The 19,951-nt window shown below is 40.7% G+C and overlaps 1 protein-coding gene across 3 annotated transcripts in view; it reads right to left on the bottom strand.

Moving 5' to 3' along the window:
- The window catches only part of TFDP1 (transcription factor Dp-1), a 183,527-nt gene that overhangs the window by 113,661 nt on the left and 49,915 nt on the right, over nucleotides 1–19,951 (bottom strand). The gene's annotated exons all lie outside the window — the stretch shown is intronic.

Raw genomic sequence — 19,951 nt, 5'->3', positions numbered from 1 at the left:
TCCTGGTCCTGCCGCGGAGACCTATGAGGATACGGGGTGGCAGTACACGCCGTACTCATAGTCTCTTTGTGGGAGTACGGATGTGACTGTTCACTCCGTATCCCTCCGAAACCTGTAAAGGAACGACGCACGACGAGGTAGATAGGGGTCTAATAAAAGACCCGTGTCCACCTCCTACTGACACTAAGCTAAACTGAGGAACTTCCTGCCGGTCGGTGGGGTGTACACTGCGGAGGAGGAGCTAACCTTTTTTTGTGCATAGTGTCAGCCTCCTAGTGGCAGCAGCATACACCCATGGTCTCTGTGTCCCCCAATAAGGCGAACGAGAAATACCTATTGTCAAACATGCAATAATTATGGCTCAAGAGAAATTTTGTTGCTTCAAGTAAAAAATTACATAGAACCTCCGAAGACTTGCTATATTTCCTGATCTAGAACGATAAACATTTAAGAGCTATATTATGGGGAAAAGATGGATACAGACCAATAACATCACATGAAAACCATGTGAAATTAGCATCCCATTTGAAAGCTTGCATCATAGTAACCACTGCTTTCGTGTCTCGTATGTAGCTGGGAGTCAATGAAACCAATGGTTGAAGATGTGGATCTACCCACTCACCCAGTGCACCAATCCCTGCCACTATGGGTCTCATAGGAGGTGGAAATATATTCTTATGAATCTTTGGCAGGGAATGATACACTGGGATGACAGGATGGTCCAAAAAGCAGTTTTTTTTTTTATTTTTTCATCCAAAGCACCAATTGTTACACCTTCCTGGAGTAAATTTAGAAGTTCACCATTAAACCTCACAGTGGGATTCTCGTAATTCCAAATAAACATCCGGATTCTCTAGATCTCTAAGGTTTAGAATTTTATACAATCCAGCATTAATCAACACAACTTCCCCATCTTTGTCCGCATTTCTGATTAATAAATCCTTATTTTGTGTTAATTGGTCCAACGCTAATTTTTCTGGTCTGATCAGATTACCCTTGGATTTTTTTTATATTTTTACTCAATTCATTAAGTTCCAGTTCAATTACCTCCTGAAATTTATCCAGGACTGCTAGCCTTGATTTCAGCGTATAAAAATCCACGCTAAATGTCAGGAACTTAACCGACTGATCCCCAGGTTTTTTGTCAGTCATTTCCAAATCATACAGATCCTTTAATGTCCTCTGTTCTTCAAACATCAGTAGTTCATCTTTTTTCCAGAAAAATTCCGTATTCAGCTCAGTTAGTTATTTCCAGTCCAAAAGGGATTGACTATATGCAAAATTGTTACTGAAGAAACATGGAACCTTTTTAACGGAAAAAGTTATATTTTACCCCACACCATTGGACTGATCGCTGAAGAAACCATACTATTACACACACGCACACATTATATATATATATATATATATATATATATATATATATATATATTATATACACACACACATATACATACATACACACATACACCTCAAAAAATAAGAGGAACACTAAAATACCACATTCTAGATATCTCTGAATGAACTATTCCAGTTGCAAAATTTTATTCATTGCATAGTGGAACAATAAAACATAATGTAAATCACAAATGATTATCCCATGGAGGTCTGGATTTGGAATGATACTCAAAATCATAGTGGAAAATCAAATTACAGGCTGATACAACTTCAGTGGAAATGCCTCATGACAAGGAAAAGATGCTCAGTAGTGTGTGTGGCCTTCACGTGCCTGTATGACCTCCCTACAACACCTGGGAATGCTCCTGATGAGGTGGCAGATGATCTCCAGAAGCATCTCCTCCCAGACCTGGACTAAAGCATCCGCCGCCAATTCCTGGAAATTCTGTAGTGCAACGTGATGTTGGTGGATGTAGCGAGACATGATGTCCCAAATGTGCTCAATCGGATTCAGGTCAGGGGAACGGGCGGGCCAGTCCATAGCTTCAATGCCTTCATCTTGCAGGAACATGAGGTCTGGCATTGTCCTGCATTAGGAGGAACCCAGGGCCAACCGCACCAGCATATGGTCTCACAAGGGGTCTGAGGATCTCATCTCGGTACCTAATGACAGTCAGGCTACCTCTGGCGAGCACATGGAGGGCTGTGCTACCCTCCAAAGAAATGCCACCCCACACCATTACTGACCCACTGCCAAACCGGTCGTGCTGAAGGATGTTGCAGGCAGCAGATCGTCTCCAGACTGTCACGTCTGTCACATGTGCTCATTGTGAACCTGCTTTCATCTGTTTAGAGCACAGGGCGTCAGTGGTGAATTTGCCAATCCTGGTGTTCTGTGGCAAATGCCAAGGGTCCTGCACGGTGTTGGGCTGTGAGCACAACCCCCCATCTGTGGACATCAGGCACTCAATCCTCATGGAGTCAGTTTCTAACCGTTTGTGCAGACAAATGCACACTTGTGGCCTGCTGGAGGTCATTTTGCAGGGCTCTGGCAGTGCTCCTCCTGTTCCTCCTTGCACAAAGGCGGAGGTAGCGGTCCTGCTGCTGGGTTGTTGCCCTCCTACGGCCCACTCCACATCTCCTGGTGTACTGGCCTGTTTCCTGGTAGCGCCTCCAGCGTCTGGACACTACGCTGGCGCAATTTTTTTTTCTTTTTTTTAGCAGTTTAGAATTTGTTTTTCACCACTTAGATAAAAAAATAACCTAGACATGTTTGGTGTCTATGAACTCGTAATGACTTGGATAATCATAATGGCAGGTCAGTTTTGCATTTAGTGAACCCAGCAAAAAAGCCGAACAAAAAAGTGTGGGATTGCACTTTTTTTGCAATTTTACCACACTTGGCATTTTTTTTCCATTTTCTAGTACACGACATGGTAAAACCAATGGTGTCGTTCAAAAGTACAAATCGTCCTGCAAAAAAAATAAGCACTCACATGGCCATATTGACGGAAAAATTAAAGTTATGGCTCTGGGAAGGAGAGGAGCAAAACACGAAAAAGCAAAACTGAAAAAAGCTCCGGGGGGTTAAGGTGTTAAAGAGTAGCGGTAGTTTTAATTTAGATTTCATAAATCAATAGTACACGTGAAAATAAATAACTGTCATATCTTAGATAAATCTGCTTCTTTCTCTGTCAGAATTGATCAGTCATGAAGAAAATTCTCCATTCTGAGTAAAAATCTGTATTCAGTGAAGACAGGCTTTCTCATTACTGAGATAGAAGATGGCGGCTACTACTGACAACATTTATCTAGAGTGGAGGGAACAGCTTTTCGCAGCTCCCCCCCGATATACACTGAATTGAATCAGTACCAACCGCCATGTCAGTCAGGGCTGTGGCGTCGGTAAGCCAAACCTGCGACTCCGACTCCTCAATTTCCCTTACACCGACTCCGACTCCCACATATTGCTTATATTTAAGTGAAAAATGTATTGTAGTACAACGTGAACATCAGACATTTAATCATTTCTATGATCCAGTAATCAAGATATTTAGATAGAACATAATATCTATTTATTGGAATACAACTTTAGAACACAAAAACTAATAAATTGTAAATATGTAATACACTGTATACATGTATACGGTACAGACCAAAGTTTGGACACACCTCATTCAAAGAGTTTTCTTTATTTTCATGACTATGAAAATTGTAGATTCATTCTGAAGGCATCAAAACAATGAATTAACACATGTGGAATTATATAGTTAAAGTGTGAAACAACTGAAAATATGTCTTATATTCTAGATTCTTCAAAGTAGCCACCTTTTGCTTTGATTACTGCTTTGCACACTCTTGATGAGCTTCAAGTGGTAGTCACCAGAAATGGTCTTCCAACAGTCTTGAAGGAGTTCCCAGAGATGCTTAGCACTTGTTGGCCCTTTTGCCTTCACTCTGCGGTCCAGCTCACCCCAAACCATCTCGATTGGGTTCAGGTCTGGTGACTGTGGAGGCCAGGTCATCTGGCGTAGCACCCCATCACTCTCCTTCTTGGTCAAATAGCCCTTACACAGCCTGGAGGTGTGTTTGAGGCCATTGTCCTGTTGAAAAATAAATGATGGTCCAACTAAACACAAACCGGATGGAACAGCATGCCGCTGCAAGATGCTGTGGTAGCCATGCTGGTTCAGTATGCCTTCAATTTTGAATAAATCCCCAACAGTGTCACCAGCAAAGCACCCCCACACCATCACACCTCCTCCTCCATGCTTCACGGTGGGAACCAGGCATGTAGAGTCCATCCGTTCACCTTTTCTGCGTCGCACAAAGACATGGTGGTTGGAACCAAAGATCTCAAATTTGGACTCATCAGACCAAAGCACAGATTTCCACTTGTCTAATGTCCATTCCTTGTGTTCTCTAGCCCAAACAAGTCTCTTCTGCTTGTTGCCTGTCCTTATATAGGAAGGAGAGAAATCCGGCTTTCAGGATCGCGCTGTTCCAGTCCAAAGTTCACAGTAAGTTAATCCAAGGACCAAGCAGTGATTATAACTTACTTTTTATTCCATAAACTCTACGCTTTTCGTGTACACACTATACACTTCCTCAGGAGCAAAAGTTACACTCGCATCACATTCCATTCTCCTTATATACTAGCTTCCCCAGGAAGTGAGGTAGATGCTCATTGCACTTACTTCACACTAGAAAAAATTGTAAAACATTATATAAAATTATGATTATACTCAATAAAAATCTAAATTTCTTGGTACATCATATCAATTAGCAGAACACCATTCACAAATCTCTTATATAACCGCACTTATATTTTCCTTTCAGTATTAACCCTTCATTCAACATATTATACTTTTACTTTCCTTACATTTCAGGCAGATGATCATATACTAATTAATGTATATACTCCTATGCGGATTAGATCCTGCACAGCAGACCCATGCTCTGCACTCAAGAAACTTTTCTGTTCTCTCAGCCAAAGGCTCCACATCTCCAGAGCTGTCAGTACCTTTTCAAGGCACCAGCCAACTATTCCAATCATAATAAAATACCGCCGATTGTATCTCTTTATATGTTAGCGATATAATCATTCCCTTGCTGTAATGTTATAGCATGGACATCACACAATTATCAGATGCCAATACTACTCCAATCCTTAGCAGACAAATATGCGGAGCACCAAAATTATTTAAAGATGTAAGATATTTCATTTAAACCGTATGGTTGCAGAGTCTGCAACCTATGAATCCAGTAAATTTCCTTTCTTCTCAGAATGACACTCCTGTTCACAGTGTCTTCTGAAACATAATCAATTGGGGCCACTTTAATACATGGTTTCTTCCCATGTCTTATAGTGCAATGTTTTGATACTCCATGGAACATAAAACCTTCAATTATATTGTGTCTGTGCGAATTCATGCGGTTATGCAGTTCTTGTGTGGTTTTACCCACATACTGTAAACCACATTCGCATTCTATCAGATATATCACAAAACTACTTTTACAATTCAGGGAAAACTTTATATCAAACACCTTATTATTCTGAATTGAACTGAATGTGGTCATAAAATGCATAATCATGCCACAACACAGACACCGAGCGGTATTACATTTAAAGACTCCTGGTTTTTTGCATTGTTCCTCCCTACTTTTTTCTTTTCTCAGGCGACTGAGGGCCAGTATATTTCTAAGAGTAGAGGATCTTTTAAAGGTTAGTCCTGGTTTATTCGGTAGCATACTCCCCAACACTGGATCATTAAGAAGAACAGACCAATGATCCTGTAAAATGTTCCTTTTTTATTTTGTTTAGTAAAATTAGTTAAAAAGTTTAAGGAGAAACTATCATTCTCTTTTTCTCTTAGGATTTACCAGATCCATCTGTTCCAAACCTGCACATTCATTATATGCTTTTTCTAGCAGTTTTTTGGGGTAGTTTTTCTCAATAAACCTATTTTTTAATTCCTTGGCTTGTGATACGAAATTTGACTCTAAACTACAATTTTTCTTAATCCTTTTATACTGGTTCTTCGGGACATTGATTAACCATTTATAATAATGGCCACTATTAAAATCTAACAGACTATTTGCATCACACTTCTTAAAAAAAAGTTTTAGTAAAAAATCTTCCCTTCTGAATGGAAAATGGTCAGATCCAAATAATCTAAACTCTCCATATTATATACCCATGTAAAGGTGAGACCCCAATCATTCCTCTGAATGTTCTCCAGAAATTGTTCTATGTTATTACATTTATTATCAAAGACTATCATTAGATCATCTATGTATCGTTTAAAAAATATAATATGCTCTGAAAAAATGGAATTTTCTATATAAATGAATTCAAAAAAGGCCATACATAGGTTAGCGAAAGTTGGCGCTACTTTCGAACCCATTGCGGTTCCGACTTGTTGGTGATATAGTTTTCCCTGAAAGTCAAAAAAATTATTGTGCAGTATAAACTTCATGCTATCCATTAAAAAGGCTTTCTGATTCAATGGTAAACGGGCATCTTCTTTCACATATCTCCCAAAACAATACAATCCTAGATCATGTCTAATATTTGAATAGAGGGATGCAACATCTATAGTCAGAAACATGTATGAGTCTTTCCACACTATATCCTTCATCAAATGAATCAGCTGGGCAGAATCCCTAAGAAAACTTTTCACAGACTTCACATGGAAATACATTATATTATCTACATACGCTGCCAATCCTGACGTGAGAGAACCTATGCCAGAAATGATGGGCCTCCCTGGGGGGTGGTTTTGATCCTTATGGATCTTGGGAAGATGATAGAAAAAAGCCCTAGGGGGATTTTTCATAGTCAGAAAATTATATTCATTTTTATTTAAAATCCCCTCCTTTTTTCCAGTTGCAATTAATTTATTATATTCAGTTACCGCACTCTTATAAATATCCATTGTAACCACTTTATATGTATTCTCATCATTTAATATTCTATATGCCTCTTTCAAATATTACTTCCTATCTTGGATTACAACTCCCCCCCCCCCTTATCAGCTGGTCTAATAACCACCTCTGTGTTCTCTTTCAGACTTTTAACAGCCTCCCTTTCTGCTTTAGTCATATTTCTTTCATTTTTATAATCTGCAGGATTTATATTCTCAAAATCCTTCAGTACTAAATCAGAAAATGTTTTTAAATGGTGTCCCTGGTTCTGTATCGGGTAAAAATTAGATTTATTCCTCAATGTAGTGTGTAATATTCCATTTTCAGTCTGCTGTAATGAAACTTCCTCATCTAAAGACACTTTTTTACTATCCTGTATCAGGAAGTGTCTTTTTACCGTTAATTTTCTGATGAAAGTTTGCAAATCAATAAAAAGATCCAGTTCCTGTGAATTCGTAACAGGACAAAAGGATAATCCTTTTTGCAACACAGTAATTTCTGCTGTATTTAATATGGTAGATAAATTAAAAATATTATTTATTATTTTATTTTCTGGTGTCGGTATCTTTATTTTGTTTTGTTGCGTTTTCCCCCCTCTGCAGCCTCTGTAACACTTTCTTTTTCTTGGCTGGTTTGAAAAAAAGTGCGTTATTACATTCTGCTGGTTTTTTCCTTTCACTAAAAAAGACGGTATATCATCTTGAAAGGATTGTTTGTTCTTTTGTTCACTAATGTTAAATTTTGGAAGAAAAGGGACCAAACTACTCTGATTTTTAGAGTTATCAATAATACACATTTTGTTCAACTCTTGTAAGTTTTCACATACAATGGACTCCTTTCTCTGCAACTGCAATATCTGTCGCTCCCACAATTAAATTATCATCCAACCCCACTTGGGGGAGAATATAAATATTTTGTCTATGATCATCAATTTTATCCAGGAGATTGCTCTTCATGTTATCATCTGAAAAAATTGCGGGGGTTCAATCCTCATAGGAGTCATAGGAGGTGGCAAGCTTTTATTTCCATCTTTCCTATTCACCTGTTTTTTATCCTGATTTTTCCCACTTCTCTTTATTGCATCTATTTGTTCTATTATTTTCTTAATATGCATCTGTGAGTCTATAACTTCCCCAGTAACATTAGTATTATTGGTGGTATTTATATCAACTATTTTTACTAGTGCACCCAAATCATTATTTCTTGAATTATCCGTTACATCCATTTTGTCATTGTCACTATTGTCACGAATGATCCGCGGTTCGCTTATTTCAGCTGTCATATCGTTAATATTTTCATTTCCATTTTTAGTCTTATTAGTGTAATTTTCAGTAATCACTGTTTCACATAAACCCGTCTGTTTTACTTGTGCATCAGTGTTTTTGGGGACCTCACTTACTATGGTTTCAAAAGAAGTTTTTTGTGTAATCTTCAAATTAGTCTTTGTAAAATTTGGAGTATTTACACTATTAAAAAAATTTTTATTTCCATTTCTGGGTGTACGTGTAGGCACCATAGGAATTTGTGGGGTGTTTTTCTGTACACTCCCATCTCCCTTATTCACATTCATTATATTGTTGTTCCCACCTTAGTGTGTTTTTATCAATACTATTCGCTTTCTTATAATCATCTCTATCTATATAATTTGCGTGCCTTTCTCTTAATTATTTCTTGTTCAGCTTGTAAGAGCCTAGATGTAATAGCTGTGTTAATCCTATTAAATTCCGGGTGTGTCCCAAAATGGAGTTCTAATGATAAATTAGAGATCCTTTCTACTAATGTCTCTGCCAAAGATGTTCTTTTTTTAAAAAGTAGTAGCAGTAAACCCTGCATGCATTTAAATAAAACCTCATTCCATTCAGAACAAAAACTTAAATCATGTGGAAAAGGGGACGAATGATTAACCCTCAATCCCCTTGGGCATAAATTCTCATCTAAATATATAGAGAGAAACCTAGCATCAGTGTAAAAAAGCAATTCATCCTTCAAAAAATCATCTAACTGATTAAACAGTTTTTTCATTTTAGCCGTGTCTTCCCCTGTAAAGGGTGTCGTATCATCCACATTAATAGTCTTATTTGCTCCAGTCCCAATAGTCTGTACAATAAGTCGTTCCCGGGAAGAAAGGTGATGAGGAAAATATTCCATATTTCTGCCCTAGTGCAGCTATCCAAAGAGGAAATTCAATTTCCAATGTGAACTATAAAAAAGGGGGAGACAGAAGCGCACAATAGGGTCTTAACAAGTGATATAAACGTTTCACAGATATGGATCCACTCACTTGGTTCAGTTGTGTGAAACACAACAACCATAAGCACAAATGGGTAGGATCCGATGTGAACTTTGGACTGGAACAGCGCGATCCTGAAAGCCGGATTTCTCTCCTTCCTATATATGCAATTCTAGTGACCGGCTGATTGCTGCAGTTCATCGGATCCTACCCATTTGTGCTTATGGTTGTTGTGTTTCACACAACTGAACCAGGTGAGTGGATCCATATCTGTGAAACGTTTATATCACTGGATAAGACCCTATTGTGCGCTTCTGTCTCCCCCTTTTTTATAGTTCACATTGGAAATAGTTCTGTCTCCCCCCTTTTTATGTTGCCTGTCCTTAGCAGTGGTTTCCTAGCAGTTATTTTACCATGAAGGCCTGCTGCACAAAGTCTCCCCTTATCAGTTGTTGTAGAGATGTGTCTGCTGCTAGAGCTCTGTGTGGCATTGACCTGGTCTCTATTCTGAGCTGCTGTTAACCTGCGATTTCTGAGGCTGGTGACTAGGATGAACTTATCCTCCGCAGCAGAGGTGACTCTTGGTCTTCCTTTCCTGGGGCGGTCCTCATGTGAGCCAGTTTCTTTGTAGCGCTTGATGGTTTTTGCCAATGCACTTGGGGACACTTTCAAAGTTTTCCCAATTTTTCGGACTGACTAACCTTTATTTCTTAAAGTAATGATGGTCACTCGTTTTTCTTTACTGAGCTGCTTTTTTCTTGCCATAATACAAATTCTAACAGTCTATTCAGTAGGACTATCACCTGTGTATCCACCAGACTTTTGCACAACACAACTGATGGTCCCAACCTCATTTATAAGGCAAGAAATCCCACTTACTAAACCTGACAGGGCACACCTGTGAAGTGAAAACCATTTCCGGTGACTACCTCTTGAAGTTCATCAAGAGAATGCCAAGAAATCAAAGCAAAAGGTGGCTACTTTGAAGAACCTAGAATATAAGACATACTTTCATTTGTTTCACACTTTTTTGTTAATTATATAATTCCACATGTGTTAATTCATAGTTTTGATGCCTTCAGAGTGAATCTATTTTCATGACTATGAAAATGTAAAGAAAACGCTTTGATTAAGAAGGTGTGTCCAAACTTTTGGGGTGTGTGTATATATATATATATATATATATATATATATATATATATATATATATATATATATATATATATATATACACACACACACTCACACACACACACACACACACACACACTCTCTATGACTTCTCGGCTAAGATAAAGCCTAGATCCTCAGGCTACATTCACACTATGGGCGTAGCCAGGATCATACTGGGGGGGGGGGGGGGGCAGAATCTCACTGTTCCACAGAATTTCATACTGCACACCTCAGCTGCTGCAGAACCTCATACTTCACACCCCTACACTTGAAAATAAAGCCTGCACCTTAAGAAGATGTGGTGATGAATGCAGTCTATTTATTCCAACTATCAGTTGATGTTACTGAAGACGAGCAATGCCTGTCCTGGGCGTCCTTTTGGGCAGCTATGAGGTGTACCTGACTGGTGCTAAAAAAAAGGAATGTTAGTCTGTGTGCTACCCGGCTTTCATTCTTTTTGGTACAGATATGATATGGATAGACATAAATGGATAGAGCAGATTTCTAATCTGCTTTTGCTATTGAAAACATTATCTATGAGCTCAAAAACCTTTCAGGTGATGCGGTTTTTTAAAAAGCTGATCTGCTTTTGCAACTGAAAAACGTATCCTCAAAAAGCACAGGAAAAACGCTGCGTGTGAATGTAGCCTTAGATCAGGAATAGAACAGCCATTTATAGGACATTTCATAACTTTCCCAAATTCCTATGAAAAAATATTAAGCATATTCTGCATTGAACTACTGTACCCAATTTATTATATATTTTAGGAGTCGGGAGTCGGTCCATTTTATACCGACGACTCCACCAAAATGAGCACCGACTCCACAGCCCTGATGTCAGTAATGGGAAAGTATCTATCTTCTCTGAACACAGATTTTACATCAGAATTGACAAGTTTGATAACTGATCAATTTTAGCAGGGCAAGAAGCAGATTTCTCTAATGTAAGATATTATAAAGTTGGTAAAGCTTCAAGGGGTTTAGCGCTATTTTATAACTCGCTGCCAATCCTAACAAATGCGCTTTGATGGCTGATACTTAAGTTTCTCCAGTGGTGCACACTGACCAGGGACTGAGATGCCGAATCATCAAGGCTTATATGCAGGAAAACTGTAATAAAAGCTGTGAAGAGATGCAACTTTTTTTTTTTCACACACACAATGTAGACTGGCACAAAAATTGTGCAACATTTGTCAGTTTCACTTCAATTTGAAGCAAATAAACCAAATGGGCAGACCTGGAGGGGATTTGGCTGTGGGCATACCCACCTACTGAATTTAAAAGTAGGATTGGTCTATATGACAGTTCAGACAAAGTCAAAGTGGCTTCACAAGATCTTGAATCAACATGCCTGGTGTCAAAGCCCTATAGCAGTGGTCCCCAACCTTTCTGACCTTGAGAGCTACATTCAGCTTAGAGAGAAGGTCTCGAGCCACATCCAGCTCCCACCCCCTTCAAAGTAGTGTCAACCAAAGCCCCCATTACATGTATGATAAAGCTTTTCCACAAATCACTCCAAAAGGAGTACACCGAGATCCAGGGGTTCCCACAATACCCTCAATTCTGTATTCTCCCATGAAGGACTCCCAACACACTGTCACATTCAGTTTTGGGCACCTTCTCTAACAGGTAGAATCATCCTCCAGCGTACCATACCTAAAACATCTCTAAACCCCTAGGACCAGTAAATGTGCATCTAGATCTGCACCTCTGTGCAGGGCTATTCATAAAATTCACCATTTTGAGATGTACTCTTCATACCTGTTTGCTAGACCTGGACCTAATGCACCAAGCTGGCAGACAGTCGTGAGCCACATTTCATGGGACTGCGAGCCACATGTGGCTCCCGAGCTACAGGTTAGGGACCCCTGCCCTATAGCCTAAGAATTTGTGTTCTTCCAGTGAAATACACAGGGGGAAGGGCAGGAGGAGCTTGGATTCAAATTTTAATACATCGAGCCTGGATCCAATTATTACTAATGTACAGGATGCACACTCCAGGCACCTCGTGACATAGAATCATAGAATGTTAGAGTAGGAAGGGACCTCCAGGGTCATTGGGAGCGTGCGGCACTTAGTTACCCGGTGTTTACCTTGCATACCAGCTCCCAGCGCAAGCACCCTGGTATCCAAGGTACACAGCGGGTAACTAAGCGACGCGCGCTTAATTATCCAATATTTACCTTGGATACCAGCTCCCAGCGTCTGCTTACAGCGCTGGGAGCTCGCTGATCGTTGGTCTCCCGCTGCCACACGCGATGCGTGCTGGCCAGCGGGAGACCAACGATCAAAAAAATGGCCCAGGACATTCCTGCACAATCAGCAATACCCGGCAGTGGGGCCGGTCGCTGATGCCTGCCACACACAGCGAGATCGCTGATGCGTCACAAAATCAGCGATCTCGCTATGTGCGACGGGCCCCTTAGTCGCTGCCCATTGTTCAAGCTTATCTAGGTCCTTCTGAATCCTTTCTCTGTCTTCCCTAGCTTTGCACCGTTTGCAAATTTGATCAGTTTACCTTCACATCATAACAGGATACTTATAATAAACAAGAGGAGTTATGTCCTCTATTGTATCTTATGTTCACTTACTGATCTTAAAGGTCAATTAAAGCCTGCAGGTCAAGTTTAAGATGTGTGTCATCTGTAAAGTTTAAACAAGCACTCCCATCAAAATTTGTATCCTCTTAACCCCTTCATGACCAAGCCTATTTTGACCTTAATGACCAGGCCATTTTTTGCAATTCTGACCAGTGTCCCTTTATGAGGCAATAACTCAGGAACGCTTCAACGGATCCTAGCGATTCTGAGATTGTTTTTTCATGACATATTGGGCTTCATGTTAGTGGTAAATTTAGGTTGATAATTTTTGCGTTTGTCAAAAAATCAGAAATTTGGCGAAAATTTAGAAAATTTTGCAATTTTCAAATTTTTAATTTTTATTCTGTTAAACTAGAGAGTTATGTGACAAAAGTTACTAAATAACATTTCCCACATGTCTACTTTACATCAGCACAATTTTGGAAACAAAATATTTTTTTGTTAGGAAGTTATAAGGGTTAAAAGTTGACCAGCGATTTCTCATTTTTACAATAAAATTTACAAAACCTTTTTTTTTTTTTTTAGAGACCACCTCACATTTGAAGTCACTTTGAGGGGTCTATATGGCAGAAAATACCCAAAAGTTACACCATTCTAAAAACTGCACCCCTCAAGCTACTCAAAACTACATTCAAGAAGATTATTAACCCTTCAGGTGTTTCACAGGAACTAAAGCAATGTAGAAAGAAAAAATAGACATTTTAATTTTTCCAACAAAAATTTTCTTTTAGCATCAATTTTTTCATTTTCACATGGGAAACAGGATAAAAAGGATCATAAAATTTGTTGGGCAATTTCTCCTGAGTACAACGATACCTCATATGTGGTCAAACTGTTTGGGCGCACGGCACGGCTCAGAAGGGAAGGAGCGCCATTTGACTTTTTGAATGGAAAATATGCTGGAATATTTAGCGGTTGCCATGTCGTGTTTGGAGAGCCCCTGTGTGCATAAACATTGGAGCTTCTCCACAAGTGACCCCATTTTGGAAACTAGACCCCCCAAGGAACTTATCTAGATGCATATTGATCACTTTGAACCCCCAGGTACTTCACAAATTGATCTGTAAAAAAAAAACAACTTTTTTTCCACAAAAATTTTCTTTTAGCCTCGGTTTTTTCATTTTCACATGGGCAACAGGATAAAATGGATCCTAAAATTTGTTGAGCAATTTCTCCTGAGTGCACAGATACCTCATATGTGGTCATAAACCACTGTTTGGGTGCACGGCAGGGCCCGGAAGGGAAGGAGCACCATTTGACTTTTTGAATGGAAAATTAGCTCTAATCGTTATCAGACACCATGTCGCATTTGGAGAGCCCCTGTGCACCTAAACATTGGAGCTCCCCCACAAGTGACCCCATTTTGGAAACTAGACCCCCTAAGGAACTTATCTATATGTGTAGGGAGCACTTTGAACCCCCAGGTACTTCACAAAAGTTTATAAACACAGAGCAGTGAAAATAAAATATATATTTTTTTCCTCAAAAATGATTTTTCGCACACTTTAATTTTCACAAAGCTAACAGGAGAAATTGGACCACAAATCTTGTTGTCCAGTTTGTCCTGAGTACGCTGGTACCCCATATGTGGGGGGAACCACTGTATGGGCACACGGCAGGGCTCAGAAGGGAAGGAGCGCCATTTGACTTTTTGAAATGCAAATTACTTCCAATCGTTAGCGGACACCATGTCGTGTTTGGAGAGCCCCTGTGTACCTAAACATTGGAGCTCCCCACAAATGACCCCATTTTGGAAATTAGACCCCCTAAGGAACTTATCTAGATGTGTGGTGAGCACCTTGAACCCTCAAGTGCTTCACAAAAGTTTATGACGCAGAGCCGTGAAAATAAAAAATATTTTTTTCCTCAAAAAATTATTTTTTAGTGCGCAATTTTTTATTTTCACAAGGGTACCAGGATAAATTAGACCCCAAAATTTGTTCTCCAGCTTGTCCTGAGTACGCTGGTACCCCGCATGTGGGGGGAACCACTGTTTGGGTACACGTCGGGGATCGGAAGGGAAGTAGTAACATTATGAAATGCTGACTTTGATGGAATGGTCTGCGGGCATCATGTTACATTTGCAGAACCCCTGATGTACCTAAACTGTGGAACCCCCCCCACAAGTGACCCCAATTTGGAAACTAGACCCCCCAAGGAACTTATCTAGATGTGTGGTGAGCACCTTGAACCCCCCAAGTGCTTCACAGAAGTTTATAACGCAGAGCCGTGAAAATAAATATTTGTTTTTCCTCAAAAAAAAAAAAAAAAAAAGATTTTTAGCCAACAATTTTTTTTTCACAGGGGTAGCAGGATAAATTGGACCCCAAAAGTTGTTGTCCAGTTTGTCCTGAGTACGCCGATACCTCATATGTGGGTGGGGACCACTGTTTGGGTACACGTCGGGGCTCGGAATGGAAGTAGTGACATTATGAAATGCTGACTTTGATGGAATGGTCTGGGGGCGTCATGTTACATTTGCAGAACCCCTGATGTACCTAAACTGTGGAACCCCCCCACAAGTGACCCCATTTTGGAAACTAGACCCCCCAAGGAACTTAACTAGATGTGTGGTGAGCACCTTGAACCCCCCAAGTGCTTCCCAGATGTTTATAACGCAGAGACGTGAAAATAAAAAATATTTTTTTTCCTCCAAAAAATTTTTTACCCAGCAATTTTTTTTTTCACAAGGGTAGCAGGATAAATTGGGTCCCAAAAGTTGTTGTACAGTTTGTCCTGAGTACGCTGGTCCCCCATATATGGGGGGGAACTATTGTTTGGGCACACGTAAGGGCTCGGAATGGAAGTAGTGGCGTTTTGAAATGCAGACTTTGATGGAATGGTCTGCGGTCGTCATTACGTTTGCAGAGCCCCTGATGTGCATAAACAATAGAAACCCCCCACAAGTGACCCCATTTTGGAAACTAGACCTCCCAAGTAACTTATCTAGATGCCTGGTGAGCACTTTGGACCCCCAAGTGCTTCACAGAAGTTTATAACGCAGAGACGTGAAAATTAAAAAAAAAAATTTTTCCACAAAAATATTTATTTCGCCCCCAATTTTTTATTTTCCCAAGGGTACCAGGAGAAATTAGACACCCAAAGTTGTTGTGCAATTTTTCCTGAGTACGCTGATACCCCATATGTCGGGTTAAACCACTGTTTGGGCACACGTCAGGGATTGGAAGGGAGGGAGGACCGTTTGACTTATTGAACGCAAAATTGGCTGGAATCAATGGTTGCACCATGTCGCGTTTGGAGACCCCCTGATGTGCCTAAACAGTGGAAACCCCTCAATTCTAACTCCAGCCCTAACCCCAACACACCCCTAACCCCAACACATCCCTAACCTTAATTCCAACCCTAACCATAACCCTAACCCCAACACACCCCTAACCACAGCCCTAACCCCAACACATCCCTAACCCTAATTCCAACCCTAACCATAACCCTAACCCCAACACAGCCCTAACCCCAACCCTCTTTCCAACCCCAACCCTCTTTCCAACCCCCAACCCTCTTTCCAACCCCCAACCCTCTTTCCAACCCCCAACCCTCTTTCCAACCCCTAACCCTCTTTCCATCCCTAACCCTCTTTCCATCCCTAACCCTCTTTCCATCCCTAACCCTCTTTCCATCCCTAACCCTCTTTCCATCCCTAACCCTCTTTCCATCCCTAACCCTCTTTCCATCCCTAACCCTCTTTCCATCCCTAACCCTCTTTCCATCCCTAACCCTCTTTCCATCCCTAACCCTCTTTCCATCCCTAACCCTCTTTCCATCCCTAACCCTCTTTCCATCCCTAACCCTCTTTCCATCCCTAACCCTCTTTCCAACCCTAACCCTAACCCTCTTTTCAACCCTAACCCTCTTTTCAACCCTAACCCTCTTTTCAACCCTAACCCTCTTTTCAACTCTAACCCTCTTTTCAACCCTAACCCTAATGGAAAAATAAAAATAAAAATATTTTCTTTATTTTATTAGTTCTGCCTACCTATGGGGGTGATAATCGGGGGGGGGGGGGGGGTTATTTACTTTTTCTTTCATTTTGATCACTCTGAGAGAATGGAATCTGCAGCCGGCAGATTCGGGCGGGCGCACTGCGCATGCGCCCGCCATTTTTCAAGATGGCGGCGCCCATCATCCGGACCCGAGGGACACCGGGAGGGACGGGGGGACTCAGGAGGTACCGGGGGGGGGGTGATCGGAGGCTGGCGGAAAGCAGAGGGAATGAGAGGGGGGCAGATGACAGCAGCGGCAGATCGCCGCTGTCATTCAGTTTTGGGGGGGCGATCGCCGGTGTGGGGGGTGGAATCGGTGTCTCCAGCCATGTCCGATGCTACAGCAGCGTCGGACATGGCTGGACTGTAATATTTTATCAATTTTCATTGATTAAATATTACTATCGCTCTGATTGGCTGTTAAAAGTGAAACTGCCAATCAGAGCGATCGTAGCCACGTGGGGGCGAAGCCACGCCCCCTGTGGTGAATTACAAAGCCCCCTGTATCTGCGGGTCGGGTGACCTTTCAGTGACCTAGGTCACCCGACCCGCAGGGGGGCTTTAAAGTCATGACGCCACATAGGCGTCACTGGTCAGATTTGAACCAGGTTTCATGACGCCTATGTGGCGTCATTGGTCGTGAAGGGGTTAATATACAGAACTGGCAAAAATTGAGAACACTGCAAAATTTTCAGTTTGTCTGACTTTTCTCTTTGTATGTATATTTGAGTAAAATTTAAATTACCCTTTTATTTTATAAACTACTGACATGTCTTCAAATTTCCAAGCAATACATTTTGTATTTTCAGAAAATGAGAAATGGTCAAGATAAAAAAAATGCAGCGCTTGCAGACCTCAAATAATGCTAAGAAAACAAGTTCATGATCATTTAGAAACAATACTAATGTTTTAACTCACAAATCAATATTTTGTGGAATAAACATGATTTTTAATCACAGCTTTCATGCGTCTTGGCAGGCTTTCCACCAGTCTTTCACACTGCTTTTGGGTGACCTTATGCCACTCCTGGCACAAAAAATTTAAGCAGTTCTTTGTTTGATGGCTTGTGACTATCCATCTTCCTCTTGATTACATTCCAGAGGTTTTCAATAGGGTTCAGGTCTGGAGATTAGGCTGGCCATGACAGGGATTTGATGTGGTGGTCCTTCATCCACATATTGATTGACCTAGCTGTGTGGCATGGCACATTGTCCTGCTGGAAAAAACAGTCCTCAGAGTTGGGGAGCATTGCCTGAACAGAAGGAATCAACTTTTTTTTCTAGGATAACCTTGTATGCGGCTTGATTCATACATCCATTGCAAAGAATAACCTGCCCAATTCTAGCCTTGCTCAAGCATCCCCAGATCATCACCGATCCTCCACCATATTTCACAGTGGGTGCAAGACACTGTGGCTTGTACGCCTCTCCAGGTCTCCGTCTAACCATTAGACAACCAGGTGTTGGGCAAAGTTGAAAATTAGACTCAGATTACCTAACTCCAGTCCTCTGTGGTCCAATCCTTATGGTCTTCGGCAAACTTCAGCCTGGCTCTCCTTTGCTTCTCATTGATGAAAGGCTTTTTTTTTTCTGGTTTTACATGACTTGAGCCCTGCCTCTATGAGCCTGTTACCAACTGTTCTTGCCGTGCACTTCACCCCAGCTGCAATTTGCCATTCTTTTTGTAGGTCACTTGATGTCATCCTGCGGTTGCTGAGTGACATTCGAATAAGATGACGGTCATCCCAGTCAGTGGAGTTGTTTTCGCCCTCTGCCGGTCTGTAGCTTTCTTGTCCCCAATGTCTGCTGCTTGACCTTGTTGTAATAGACTGCAGTCTTAGAAAATTTTAAGGATGGAAGCAACATGCCTCTCACTGTATCCCTCTGCTAGTAAAGCCAGAATTGAGCCATTTCCTCACTCAAGACTTCTTTTCAACTCCTTTGGAATGGTTAAAAGTTATTTTTTCATTCCTATTACTTTTGGGATATTATTAGCACTTGTTTTGCCATCCAGCTTGTCCTATTGCAAGAGGATTGTGAACACCACAGCAAGGTTTTTATACTTTCCTTCATTAAATAAGATTTGGTTCAGGTGATCTCCTAATCATATGCACAGTAAGTAGAATGACTCTAGCTGGAATTCAACTGAAACTGGAATGGCTGCCAGACATGTAGAGAAGCTGATTTTTATAAAACTGTGCAGTGGTCTCTTAGTTTGTGCCAGAGCTGTATTGCAATCATATTATAAAGCACTGTGTACTCGCAATTGCTCATTTTGCCCTTCTACCCAGCTAATTTTTCCGTTTTCCATTAGGTCTATGACATCACATGATTAAAAACTGACTAGCTGACTCCTTCTAAACTCTTTATAGAAACAGGAGGTCCGTTTTGCCTGCATTAGTCATAAGTCACTGCAAACGTCTATGGCGAAGAAGAGGGGAGCAGCAAAGCAGCTGGGTCAAGGAGATGGAGGAATGATTTCTACAGGGACAAGAAAGTTCCTGTTTCTACATAGAGCAGAGAAAAGAAGAACTGTATGCAAATTTGAATGTGCTGTGTAGTAAGAACATATGCAAATATCGAGTGTATCAGACCACATGGAAGTTGCAGTCATGTAACATGGATGTGAAGCACCAGAACAAAGTCCTAACTACTATACAGTTCACATTAGACCTTTTAACCACTGTAAGCTTCCCTATGTAATCAATCCTAGTGCTTAAATTCAAGACTTGCAATGAACAATGCATGTTAAACATCAGAGTAAGAACAAATTTATATACAAAACAGTCTTACAATGCGCCCATGACTGATCGACAATGTACAGAGTACTCAAGAACAAGGTTAATATAGAAGACAAGATAATATCAGGAATTATTTAAAGCTAGTTATCCCCTGTCCCCTTCCTCAACTGGACAAATGCACTACTTACCATGACCCTATTAGTCGCTGAGGATTTTTTTTTTTTATTATCTGCTTTAAGTCCAGGTGACCTCGCTCAATGTTAGCTGCACAAAACCAGACTATCAGACCAGAGAGATCCATAGCGTACAGTAGTTAGTGCATGTGTTATGTTAATAGGCAGACAGGAGACGTCCATCACAACTTGAAGTGAACACATTTACT

Source organism: Dendrobates tinctorius, unplaced genomic scaffold, assembly GCF_039654945.1.
Source record: "Dendrobates tinctorius isolate UK_male_01 unplaced genomic scaffold, ASM3965494v1 ptg000394l, whole genome shotgun sequence".
NCBI lineage: Eukaryota > Metazoa > Chordata > Amphibia > Anura > Dendrobatidae > Dendrobates > Dendrobates tinctorius.
The sequence above is the reverse complement of the archived record's forward strand: the minus strand, read 5'-3'. Positions and strand labels throughout refer to the sequence as shown.